We start from the raw sequence: 12,430 nt of genomic DNA, 5'->3' as shown, positions 1-12,430 counted from the left end.
CTCCACCTTCTCCTTCTCCTTCTTCTTCTCCTTTTTCCCCTAGCAAAATTGCCAGTAAATCCCCTTTCACTCTCAAAACTGTCCTGTTCAAATAAATAGATAGATAAATAAATAAATAAATAAATAAATATTGTCCTGTTCAGATGACAGATTTTTCTGGCCAGGCTCTTTGTAACCCAGCTAAGAAAGCTTTTAAATCAGTGACTTTCAAAAAGCAGAGCAAGAAATTTAAATTATAAACATTACACACAGCCATCAGTCCAGTTCAACTTTCATTCACTTAGCGCAGTGACCAATGCTGCATGCGGGTCAGACTTGCAACAGTATTTGCCACCTGACTGTTGTACAACTCTGACGGTCTCAAGAGATCAACGGTGTCCCCCATGTGGTAAGGATCAGGCCCTCGTGCCACTGTAGGACGAAAATGATCAAGGGAAAGGGGAGTCAGGATTGTTGGTAAGTGTAGTGGCCAGCATTTGCTCTGCATCACAACCCTACAGAAGAAAGAGTCCTACAGGTGTGCTGGGGGTACAGTATCCTAGGCCATCTGAAGGTTTTGCCAGGAGGGCCACCAACCAGTGGCCTCAGCACTCTCTAGAAAGTGCCAGAAATTAAGATCCTCAGAGCTCACCCTAGACCTACTGAATGGGCACCTCTGAAAGAGGGTCAATCTATAGCTTAAGAAGCTTTCTGGGAGGAACAGAAAAGAGACAGGAACGCCAGGTGTTCAAGGCCAACCTGGGCTACATGGTGAGTTCCAGGTCATTGAAGCTAACCTGAACTCCAAAGTGAGACCCTGTCTCTAAAAAGGAGGAGGAGGAGGAGAAAAGAAAAAAAAAAAAAACTAGGGATTCAGATAAACATCACTAACTTAACCTATATGCAGTCAGTAGGCTGCCTTAGGCAATCTTTGCACAATTAATATTTTTAATAGCTGAACAGCTGTCTTTAGAACTACAACCACCCAGTGGATATAGTCTCTTCAGGCTATTAAACACAGTACATACCTGGTTTTGTTTGAGAACATATGTGGCCATGCAACCCACAGTACCTGTGAAAAAGCAGCAGCTTCGCTGGAGTCCTGCAGATTACAGGTAGAGTGTATTGCAAAATGATAGATTTTCCGAGGGTGCATGGGTTACACCTTCAGGCATGAAGTAGGCAAGTGTCAAAGTGGCAAGTGGCCTTGAACGAAGGCTCCGACTATATTTGTATAATTAACTGGGTCTTTCCAGTGCTGTAACATCCTTTCCTTCCTTCAAGGTCATTGGACTTGTACAAATAAAATGAGCTGTGTTTACCTATGTCAGAAGGAAGTCAGTTCACGTTTATGCCTTAGCTGGATGTTTCCCCTTAAGCTGGAGCCCCTGAGGTTTTTCTGACCTTTGACCCATTATCCAGACTTTGTACTGCCCTGGCCCTTATTAGCCTACTTAAAAGATATTACAGTCTCATGAGCCAAAGTTTAAAACCATGAGCTTGTGCTGATTTTATCGGTAGCTGATGCTTTAAAAAGATAAAGCGAGAAAAAATATTGTGTCTGTTTTGCTTCCCAAGTAGCCCCAGCTCCTTGTCTCCAGCCTGCTAATGACTAAGGTGCAGCCTGACAGCTGGAGGTGTTCCTGGGCGGGGAGTCCCTTGGGCTTCTTTCCAGTTCTTGGTGTCACACAGATTGAAACTGTCTTCTTAGAAGACTCTTTTGGCTTCCCCCAGATGTACATGAAGGTTGAAGATCGCATTCTTCTGGTTGGTCTGCGGTGCTCAGCCTGATGTCATTTTGAACGCCTTGTCTGTCCTTTCTGTGTAGGAAATGTCTCAACCTGTGAGCCCTGGGTTTGTATGACCTTTGACACATTCCACCCAGGTTTGCCCCAGCCCTGATCTACCTCCAAGGGGCAAAAGGGACTTGGAGCATTTCAAAAAGCCCTAGCCAAGGAGCTTAGCACTATTTGACTTGGTGGTAGCTGCCTGGCTAAGCGCCACTCTTGGGATCTTTAATTGGATGCACTCGGAGCCTTCTCTGCACACATGGTCTGTCCACCAGGCGCTCATTTAAAACAATCAGCAGCAATTATTTATCGTGGAGGCTGCCAGAGGTAGTGACACTTACTGGTACTATCAAGGGGCTGACAAAAAATCTTCCAAGGCAGTAATGGTGCATGCCTGTAATTCCAGCACTCAGGAGGCTGAGGCAGGAGGACTGCTTCAAGTTCAAGGCTAGCCTGAACTCCATAGTGAGACCCTCTCTCTGAATAAATAAATAAATGTACTTATGTAAGTATGTCTCACCAAAACAGAATATAGGTAAACATACAGGAATTATACTTTTTTTAATAAACTTTATAATTGAAAAGTATAATAATTAAAATGAAAAATCCACTGCAGGGGCACAACTGCAGAATTGAGCCAGCAGATTACTCAATTGCTATTTCATAGCCCAAGGACTATACAGAAAGTACAAAAAGCAGTCAGCAGAGCCCGAAGGATCTGTGGGGTTACAGGTAAGCAGACCAAGTTCTTGCTGAAGGAGAGGGTGGGGAGAGTGAAAGAAAAATATGTAAGGAAATATAGCCACGGGCGAGGGGGTCCTGGACAGGTTTCCAGGTCTTTATGCATGCTGAGCAAAGAACCGGGCTGTGTGTGGTGGAAGGAAAAGGCATAGCTATACTCAGGTGACAGAGAGCAGGCTTCAGCTGGTGGAAAGGAAGGTAGTGTGAACACTGGATGTGTTGGGTTGAAGAACTTAAAATGTTACATCAGGGGGCCAGGGATATAGCTCAGTGGTACAGTGCCTGCCTGGCAAGTACAAGGTCCTGAGTTCGATTCCCTGGGTCTTCCAGAATGTAACTGATACTGTGACCAGCAGGTGCTGAGCCATGTCAGCTGTGCCCATTGCGCATGTCCATTCATGTAATTCATTCTGTTCCACCTGGATATCTGAGATGCTGTACCTATGCAGGGGCCTCTAGTAAACTCCAAATGGACTATAGGTCATACAGGACAATCTGGACATGCATCCTGGTTTGGGATTTTGGAGTATTCTGAGGATCTTTGATTTTCTGCCTCTGGGGTGTAGGTTTTAGGACAAAGTTCAAGGGGTTGGCCCCGGGCCGTTGCCCACATTTAGGGCAATGGAGGAGAGTGGCCCCATGGCCTCAATTGTACTATCTCTACTAGAAATAATTGCTGGGCTGTGTGCTTAGGCAGATGTAGGGACCAGGTTTCCATATAGCCTCCTGTGCTGGCCTCACCCCCAGGGCAAGCTGAGATGGCGAATAAGACTGGGCGTGGTGGTGCACACCTGTAATCCCAATGCGTGGGAGGCTGAAAACAGGAGAATCACTGAGTCCGATCTATGTAATGAGACCCTATAGACCCTGTACTAAAATACAAAAAAAAAAAAAAAAAAAAAAAACAAAAACAAAAAAAAAAACCAGGCTGAGACTAAGCAGACGGGAGATGAGATGGAGTGGCAGTGGGTTCTCCAGTGTAAAAGAAGGGAGGCCTTGTTGGCCCTTGGAAAGATGAAGGAAGTATTTCTTAGCACTCCGAGGGTCTGCGTGTGGAAAGTCTTTGGAATGGGCTACTTACTTTCTAATTTTTTGTGGGGGGGTCGTCTGTCTTAGACAGGGTCTCTGTGCAGGTCAAGCTGGCCTTGAATTCAATATGTAGCTCAGTCTAGTCTCGAACTCTTGACAATCCTCCTGCCTCAGCCTCCTGAATGTTGGACTACAGGCATGTGCCACCACGGCTGGCTGGGTTGGGCTACTCTGAAAGGACGGCTCCTGTTTTTGATACTGCCAGTTCCTTGGAGATGGCCTAGGCATGCTAGAGGGGTCCTGTGACCTGTGTGCTGGTCCCCCGGGGCAGATCTGGTCACCAGGGGCACATGGGCAGTGGTACCTTTCTAGTAGGATAAACAAAGCAGCCTGCATGCATGATGCTTCAGGGATCAAGGTGATTTAAGGGCCAACCTATGGGGGGAATTTTAGGTTACCCATGCATATAATTTTTAACATTTCAATTAACTCAAAACTCCAGCCTAATTCTTTCTGAGGTGCTTTTAGGTTCTGTTGGCTGAGAGCTATAAAAAGAGACAGTCTACACCTTAGTGAAACACATGGGGATGAGTGCAACAAACACAATTTCCTTGGAACAATACTTTGAAGAATGGTGCCAATTGCAGCCTGTTATTTTCTGTTCTGTTCCCTTGAAGCTTGTCGTTTGACTGACTTCATGACTCAAGAATGGATTGCAGCCCACGACTTAAAAAAAGAAAAGGTTTTCCATGGAATCATAGTAAATTTACAGGAAAAGCAGTTGGACACATTCTGCTTGGCCATATGAAGTCCATACAATTCCACTTGGCACAACTTGGCTTAGTGGTTTAATACCCCACTTCTGGAATCCCCAGTGAATGTCAAAGCTTCATGCTAGACAAGGACTTTATCTCAGTTTCTCATCTAGTATAAAGCCTCCATTCCTCCTCCCCAGGCCTCTCCCTCACCTCAGCTATCCCACAGGTAGCAAAACTACCCCAAGGTGTCATATGCAGTTGTTATAGTTTGTGTCTAGTTGTCCCCCAAAAGCCTCATGCAGTCATGGGGCGGGTGCTTCTAGAGTTTGAGATTACTTCATGATCCACTAGGATTATGGGCTTTAGTACTGCTGGGATTATGGGTGTGAGTGCTATACTCAGTCTGGGGGTAGATAGCCTGAATGTAACATAAGAGAGAAAAAGAGACAGACTCTCTCTCTCTCTCTCTCTCTCTCTCTCTCTCTCTCTCTCTCTCTCTGTTGCCATTGTTGTTGCTCTACCGCCATGAAAGATTGCCCTCTGCCTTGTGCCGCTCTGCCTTGGAGCCAGCCGAGTATGGACTGAAACCTCCAGTAATTGTGAGCCAAACAAACCCTGCCTTCCTTTATTATGGCTGTCAGGTATTTGTCCCAGCAACGAGAGAAGAGTAACGGAGACAAAGTGACAGACAGAGTCATCCTCAGAGCCCAGGGACAAGGACAGCACCCTCAGGACCACTAAAGTTCAGGAGGCAGATGTGGAAATCATGTAAACGTCCAGCCCTTCCCTGCTGGCAGGGGCAGTAAAGTGCTTCCTTCCATCTAAAGAGGTAGAATTTTTAGAGCTTTCTGGAGCTGTTATTGACATAAAAGCCACATATATTTAATGCCTACAATTTGATGAGTTTGTACATATGGATACTCATACCGTAATACCTTTGACACAGTCAGGGTAATAAATATGTCTATTCTCTCCCAGAGTTTTTGGTGGCCTATTTTAAAAAGATACTTGTTATATTTACCTGGAGTGAATCAAAGGCAAATATTATAAAAAGGTGCAAAAACACACACTAAATGGCTTTGACTTGACACGGTGAAAATTGATTCCTCACTCAAATCATAGTCTTAGAGGCTGCAGCAAGGGCTCAGAGGCCCAAGATCTTCTTCCCTGCCGGGTCTGCAAGGTCACTGGCAATGAGGAGCGCGGAACGAGTACTCTCAGACGCTTAAGCCGCTTCCACTCACCTCCACTGGCCAGGGCTGGCCAGGCCATAGATCAGCCTACCTGCAAGGCTGGCTGAACAGTAGGCTTGCCTGCTCAACACCTAGCCGTGGAGATGAGGGGGGACAGAAGGTGATGTGACTATTACCGCCATCATCAAAAGCCATACCAGCCACACAGAGGAAAACAACAGCCAGGAATTCACTTATCAATGATTGGCCAGCAAATCCTACCCTGTTAGCACCATGCTTATTTTGCCACCTTGACTTAATTCTGAAAATAACTTAGCTGCCATTCTTTTTTTCTTTTTTTTTTTTCTCATTTTATGTGTTTGGTACAGGGTCTCACCACACAGCTGGGACTCATAATGATCCTCCTGTTTTCAACCTCCCCAGCGCTGGGATTACAGGTGTGTGCCACCATGCCTGGACTAGGTCACTGGCTCAGTGTGCCCGGGGGTGGGGCCAGCACAGCATGCAGGACTGGGGAATTAAACCCTGGGGCCAAAGCACTTAGTCCACTGAACTATCTTGCTGGCCTTTGGCTGCCATTCTTGAAAGCTAAAGAAGACCCAATCCCTCCCACTCTACCTGGGAAGATCTGATTTTCAATCACGCTCTCTACATGGAAGAGGGTCGGGGGGGCGGGACCCTATATAGCTCAGCTCAACCCTTATCCTGGAAAATGACCTCCACAATGGGCAGAAGTGCCCATCCCTTCGTGATTGGTCTAATTTTGTATATGACAATCACATCACACACTTTACAAGCTTTCTCTTAATAGCACTTAGTAAAGATGAGGGCTGGCCTTAAACTCCAAAGCATCAGGACTGCCACCAAATCTGTGAATACCGATTTCTAGTCACAGTATAGGTTTTCATAGCCACCGGAAATGGACGGAGGAAAAGAATCATTCTGCTAAAGCAGAACCAGACACGTGGGCCTAGAGTTTTCCACCACTGTCTCAACCATGAAGAGCTAGGGAGGAGCATCCACACGCTTCAGTGACCACACCGGAAACCCTGGGAAACCACCACCTAAACAATGACCAGAGGTCACTGGTGTCTGATCATAGGCAGTTCCACTGGGAATAGGTTTCTATTAACATAAATCAGAATTTAATTTTAATACTTGAAAGTATGTATGAAGATTTACAGGATTGCCAAAGACCATTCTGGAAGTCTCAGCTCACAATCATTGTCTCACTGAAATAGAATTTGGATTATTTCAAAGAAACTGTCAAAAAGAGCTTTGATGTCTCTATATCCTGCTCTTTCAAGAGAAAAGCTGATCCTCAATATCTAAGGCCGTCCCAGTCCAGCTGAGGGAGCCCACAGTCTTCAAGGTCACTGCACCTGGGAAGGTGATGAAGCAGGTCCCTCCAGCTTCCAGCACCACGACCAATACGTTTCAGCAGCAAACTACATCTCGCGTGGCATCTTGTGAGAGCTTCAAGGAGCTGAGGCCCTGTGTGTAGAGCAGCCACACTCCCTCTTGACAGCCCATCTTTTGAACGCTTCCATTCATGGTTCCCTGCATACCTACTCCTCTCTTCTCATGATGAAATTTAGCAAATACAAGTCTTAAAGCAAAGCAGCAAAACAGAGAACTGGGAGAACGCAGGGTAACAAACACTGGGACCCTGACCAGGACAGAGATTAAAGGACTAGACCTGCTCACTAAAGGTTACAAGGCCCTGCTCCAGCATTCTATCTTTGTCATAGCTATTTTATATTTTTTTCATCAATAATTTAGTGACAAGAGCAGTACAAGTGTTTAAAAAAAATCCTGGAACTTATAAATAAGCTGAGAAGGACAAAAATAAAGATCATTTATAGATCTACCCCAAGATAGTGGCATTAAGGATTTAGTGTGTGTATCTTTCCACATTTTGCCTATCATTTTGCCTATTAGAATGAAAGACAGGTAGAATGAGATTGAGTGCAAAGAACTTTTCAAGGCCATTGTCTCAGTATGTTCTGCGGCGCTGTAACAGAATATCTGAGACTGGGTAACTTATAAAGCAGCGAGTGTTTCCTGAGCATTGGGGCAGGTGGCTGTAGTCCCAGCTACTTGGGAGGCTTGCTTCTGACCAGGAGGATTGAGGTGGGAGGCTTGCTTCTGACCAGGAGGATTGAGGTGGGAGGCTTGCTTCTGACCAGGAGGATTGAGGAGGGAGGATTGCTTCTGACCAGGAATTTAAGACTAGCCTGGCAACACGGGGAAACTCCCTCTCAAAAACAAACAAACAAACAAACAAACGCTGGCTAAGTAGCCCAGACTCTTAAAAGCTGAGGTATGAAGATTGCAAATTTGAATCTGTCCTCAGCAACTTAGTGACCTAATAGAAGGCTTGTCTCAAATAAATAAGAAGGCTTGGAGATGTACTCAGAAATAACCCTAGTTTATTTCTTACAGTTCTGGAGTAGAGGCTGGACGTCCCAGGGGCCCACATGTGGACACCTGGTGGCAGCTTTCTTGCTGCAGGGGGGTGGGACAGCAAGAGACGTGGGCTCCGTCTGCAGCTGCTCCTTTGTCCCCCCCCACCACCAGCCTATGAACTTGCCTTTCATTCAAATTAAACAAGGTTTACCATATTGGAAAATTTCCCAAACGGTGAGATTTTTAGTTGAAATGATATTAACCATATAACTATTTGACCCAAGTTCTGAGTTCGGCTCTGAGTAGTTTATAAAGAACAAAAATAAATTACAAAGATGGAACTCCACTGCTGCACAGGAGTCTAAATTGAAATATAGAGCTGAATAGAAGCGACCCCCCACAAGAATATTTTAAAAACCAAATGAATTTCTGAAATTGGAATAAGTACATCTCTCTGCGCATCCCAACCAGCTGCCAGGAGGCTCTGGAGTTGGGTAGAAAGGACATTATGCTGTGAAGGTGACCCCAGACACAAAGGGCTTGTAGAGTGAGGAGGTCAGACCCTCAGTGTCCTTGGCCCAGCGACAGCTGCAAGACCTGTGGCAGTGGTCCTCAGATGCATCCACGGGTTCTACCTCCTTCCATCACAAACATGCTTGTAATGTCCCACTTAAAATGGGCCCATTTTAAGTGTTCGAGCAACACTAGTCGTAGGACCTACTGCCACCTACTGTCCTTTTTTTTTTTTTTTTATCCTTGGCAGGATCAGAGACAGGCAGATTGGAGGCCACCTAGGGGCCTAGCCACCAACACCTGTGGCTCTGTGGCAGGAACAGAGAAACAACAGCATTTATAGTAGGGTAACAGTGAGGTCACCCTAACCTCACGGACCCAAGAACCCTGAACACAGTGGCCCCTGGTCAGCAAAGCACAGAAAACGTGAAACACGTAAGCTTTCGTTAATTTAACTTTTACAAGTCCAACTGTCTGCGTCTGGGAGTGCGCAGGACAGGAGGAATGCGGGAAAATGAGACGTGCTTCCTCCCCCCTCCGACACCGACATTGTACAACAAAGCGTCGTACTGGTACATCCTACCGGACTTCAAAACATCTTGCAATTATTTATAATAACTAAAACATTGTAAAGTGCTACGTAAATCATTATTTTTGGGAGTAATGACAAGAAAAAAAAATGGCTCAGCGCAGACGTATTTCTTTCCTAAATACTTTCTCTGTGAGATTGCTTGAATCCACAGAGGCAAAAATGAGGAATGAAGAGTCCACTGCGATGGGAAGAATGTAGCGACTGCCCGCGTTTCCCCCGCTGCAGGGAGGGCAGCAGCTCAGCACGCTCACAGCCCGCGCACCCACTCGAGGGCAAACATGTTTTAGGTTGATATATTGTGTCGGTTCGGGTTCTCTAGAGGAACAGCAGGAAATGTACGAGGTACTTATGCGAAGGGATTTATGAGGCAGGCTAACATGCTCAGCGACAGAGCGTCCACAGTGGCCATCTGCACCCCAGACAGCCAGAGATCCACTCTCCGTTCAGCCCAAGAAGCTGGAAGATGCCAAGGGTAGTCCCACACCCAGAGGGACCAAGGAGGCAATATCAGCCTGGGACTGGAGACTGGGAAGCTCCCGCAGAGTCGCTGGTGTGCGCTCGCGGTGCAATGCTGAAGAATCTGGAGTCTGATGTCCATACGCAGTGACATTTGCAAAAGAGGCGCCCGCTCAGGCAGAGTGGCGTTTTTCAAATACAGGCTGACTCCCTCCTGCTTCCCTTTATTTCACTCAGCTGGCAGCACCAATAGGATGGTGCAGCCCACAGTGGGGGCGGGGCTTGCTCCTCAGTGCGTGGCCTACCTGCCAATCTTCCCTAGAAACTTTCCACAGACACGCCCAGAAGTCTGCTTCGGAAATCTGTAGGCATCTCTCAATCCAATCAAACCGACATTCTCTTACAAACAATGATGCTAAATAGCAAGCCCTTCCCTAAAATGCTGACATGTAAGGGACTCAATATAAAATAGAGAATTTGAATTTTCATTCACAATCAGTAACTTAAAATCCTGAAGACACACAAATCTGACACAAAATAGCTGCACAATTTACCTTTGTGAAAACAAAATTCTTTGGCAGTTTCTTTTTTCCTGAGATTTCCTTCAATCTCTTTTTCTGTAGACTTGATTATGCATTTGTCAGTCCTTGTCATAATGTTTTGAGTCTTATGGCATTTTTCTGAGTTTTGAGAATCTAGATTCTCCGCTGGTAAGTGACACTGGCCGCATTAAACAGGAGCACAGCCGCGGGTCCAGTAAATTACTGGCCCACATAGGCTACAGTCCAGGGGGACTCTATCAGTGACTTCTGATTATGGATTCATGTCCCTGTTGTTTTGGGAAAGAGAATAATCCTCAGCAGCCCCCATCCAGGTGAGGCTTTGTACCTCCTCCTTTGCAAATTGCCAGCGTGTGGTCCCTGTTAGAAAGAGACCTCTACTGCCATCTGCTGGAAGACTCTCATAATAAATACCCCAAACAAAACAGGCTACAGGGAAGATGCCTGGGAAGCCTCCTCAGAGAGCCCTGTAGGGCAGTGCATAGCAAAAGCAGCCATGTGTGCTCTGTCCCTGAATACAGCCACTAAAAACCCTAACTCCAGCTCCTTCTCCTGGTTTCCAGCGAAGAATTAAAGTCCACTGCACTGAAGGGAGCACTGGCTAGACAGGACCCAACAGAGTCGGAGATAACATAGAAGACATTTCAGTAATTTCCTAGGGTGTCTTTAGTGAACTTCCCCTACCAGCACTTATGTGTGGTGGGATCTTTGTCTCCTCGAAGCTTTTATCAGCAGCAAATGTGACTAATTTTTATAAACGAAATAGTATCAAATCTGAGCACAAGTGTGAAAGAAAGAGGCTGGGAATGGATTCTGAGGGGATTTTTTCCTAGTTAATTTCAGCTGGCATGTACAAGTAGATGTCTATTCAGATTGGTATTTTCCAGAGTGTACAGCAGTTTTCCTTTCTGGGAAACAACCGCTTAATTGAAGGTCACAATTCCCATGAATACAGACGTGACAAGTTTTTACCGATGGAAGGGTGCGTGGTGGAGGTCTCTTCTAGGCTACGGTGACTGTGGGGCCGCAGTGCCTTCTCCATCTCCCCAGCCTGAGATAGATGCCAGGGTTGGGACAGTGCCGGGAGTGGCCCCTGCCAGCCGGGAGCCGCCGCACTGCACTGTGACGGTCAGAAGTGTGTTGCATCAGGTCACCGACACTGTGAGCTCGTGTATTACAGCAGCTACTTTTACCTTCATGAAGACGGTTTGCTGTCCATTGGCACATTTCATTCGCAAATGCATCATAATGACTGGGGTGGGGAAAGCGAAAAAACTTGACACTTAACTATTTTCTTACCAACTGGTGAAAGTTTGCTCTTCCCAAATTTCAGAGCAAAGTATTGGTGTAGTCCACACAGGTCTCCTATGAGAGTATGTTTTGGATAGTTTGGGAGATTTCTTTTTAGAGAGGATCTCACTACGTAGCTCAGTCTGGCCTTGAGCTCACGTGTAGCCCATTCCGGCCTCAAACTCATGATGATCTTCCTGCCTCAGCCTCCTCAGTGCTGGGATTGTAGGTGTGCATCACCAGGCTGCGCTGGTTTGCGTAGGTTTGGGAAGGCCACTTTCTGTTTCCTCTTTCTGGAGAACTGAACCTGTGGTGGGGAGAATACGCAATGAGGAAAACCCGCCGTGGCCACGCCTCTCCTTGGCCGTCCCCCTGCAGGTGTGTTCGCCTGCTCCCCATCCAGGTGTAGCGTCTGAGGGCCTGTAACGTCCCGAGCCCTCTTGGATACAAGGATCACTTGTACCCAAGGACGAGCAATGGGAAAGAAGAGCGCCACCCCGGAATCCCAGTGGGACTTCCAGCATCATCCCGACTCAGGGCCCAGGAGTGTGCAGGGCACCTGGCTGCTCACTGCGCAGAACCTGGCTTCTCCTGGTCGGTCGCTGATCCAGGAGATTCTCCAGCTTAGTTGTGTCTGTTTAGCATGTTGCTGGTGCGCCAGTGCAGGGGTTTGCTCTCTTAATTAATTAAATCCCAAGTCATCCAATTCGAGATCAGCAGATGTGGTCATCGTGTTCAGATCATCTTATACTCTACAGTATAAGACGATCCCACTCACGTAGGTTTTGACCCCACTGCACCAAAGGGACCGCCTTGGCACAGGTGTTGACTCATGACTTTGTTTTAATTCTGCACACCTAACCTAAGTGTTTGACTCCACCAAGGGAACCTTGTTCTCTAATTTTGTTATAACAAACTCTGCTGGAAACCACTGAAAAGCACATTAGTAATTCTACTAATTAAAGAAGGCGCTAGGATTTGGGATCCTAAATTTTGTAAACATAGGGGAGAGGTTTTTTTTTTTTAATTAAAAATGTAAGACCATGAATTAAAGTATGGAGTAGAGTGAGAAAAATACCAATTTTGAAAAGTCACAACTTGAAGATGTTCATCATAAGAA

This window comes from Octodon degus, unplaced genomic scaffold, assembly GCF_000260255.1.
Source record: "Octodon degus isolate 3935 unplaced genomic scaffold, OctDeg1.0 scaffold00052, whole genome shotgun sequence".
In the NCBI taxonomy this organism is placed as follows: domain Eukaryota; kingdom Metazoa; phylum Chordata; class Mammalia; order Rodentia; family Octodontidae; genus Octodon; species Octodon degus.
This window is presented reverse-complemented; position numbering follows the sequence as displayed.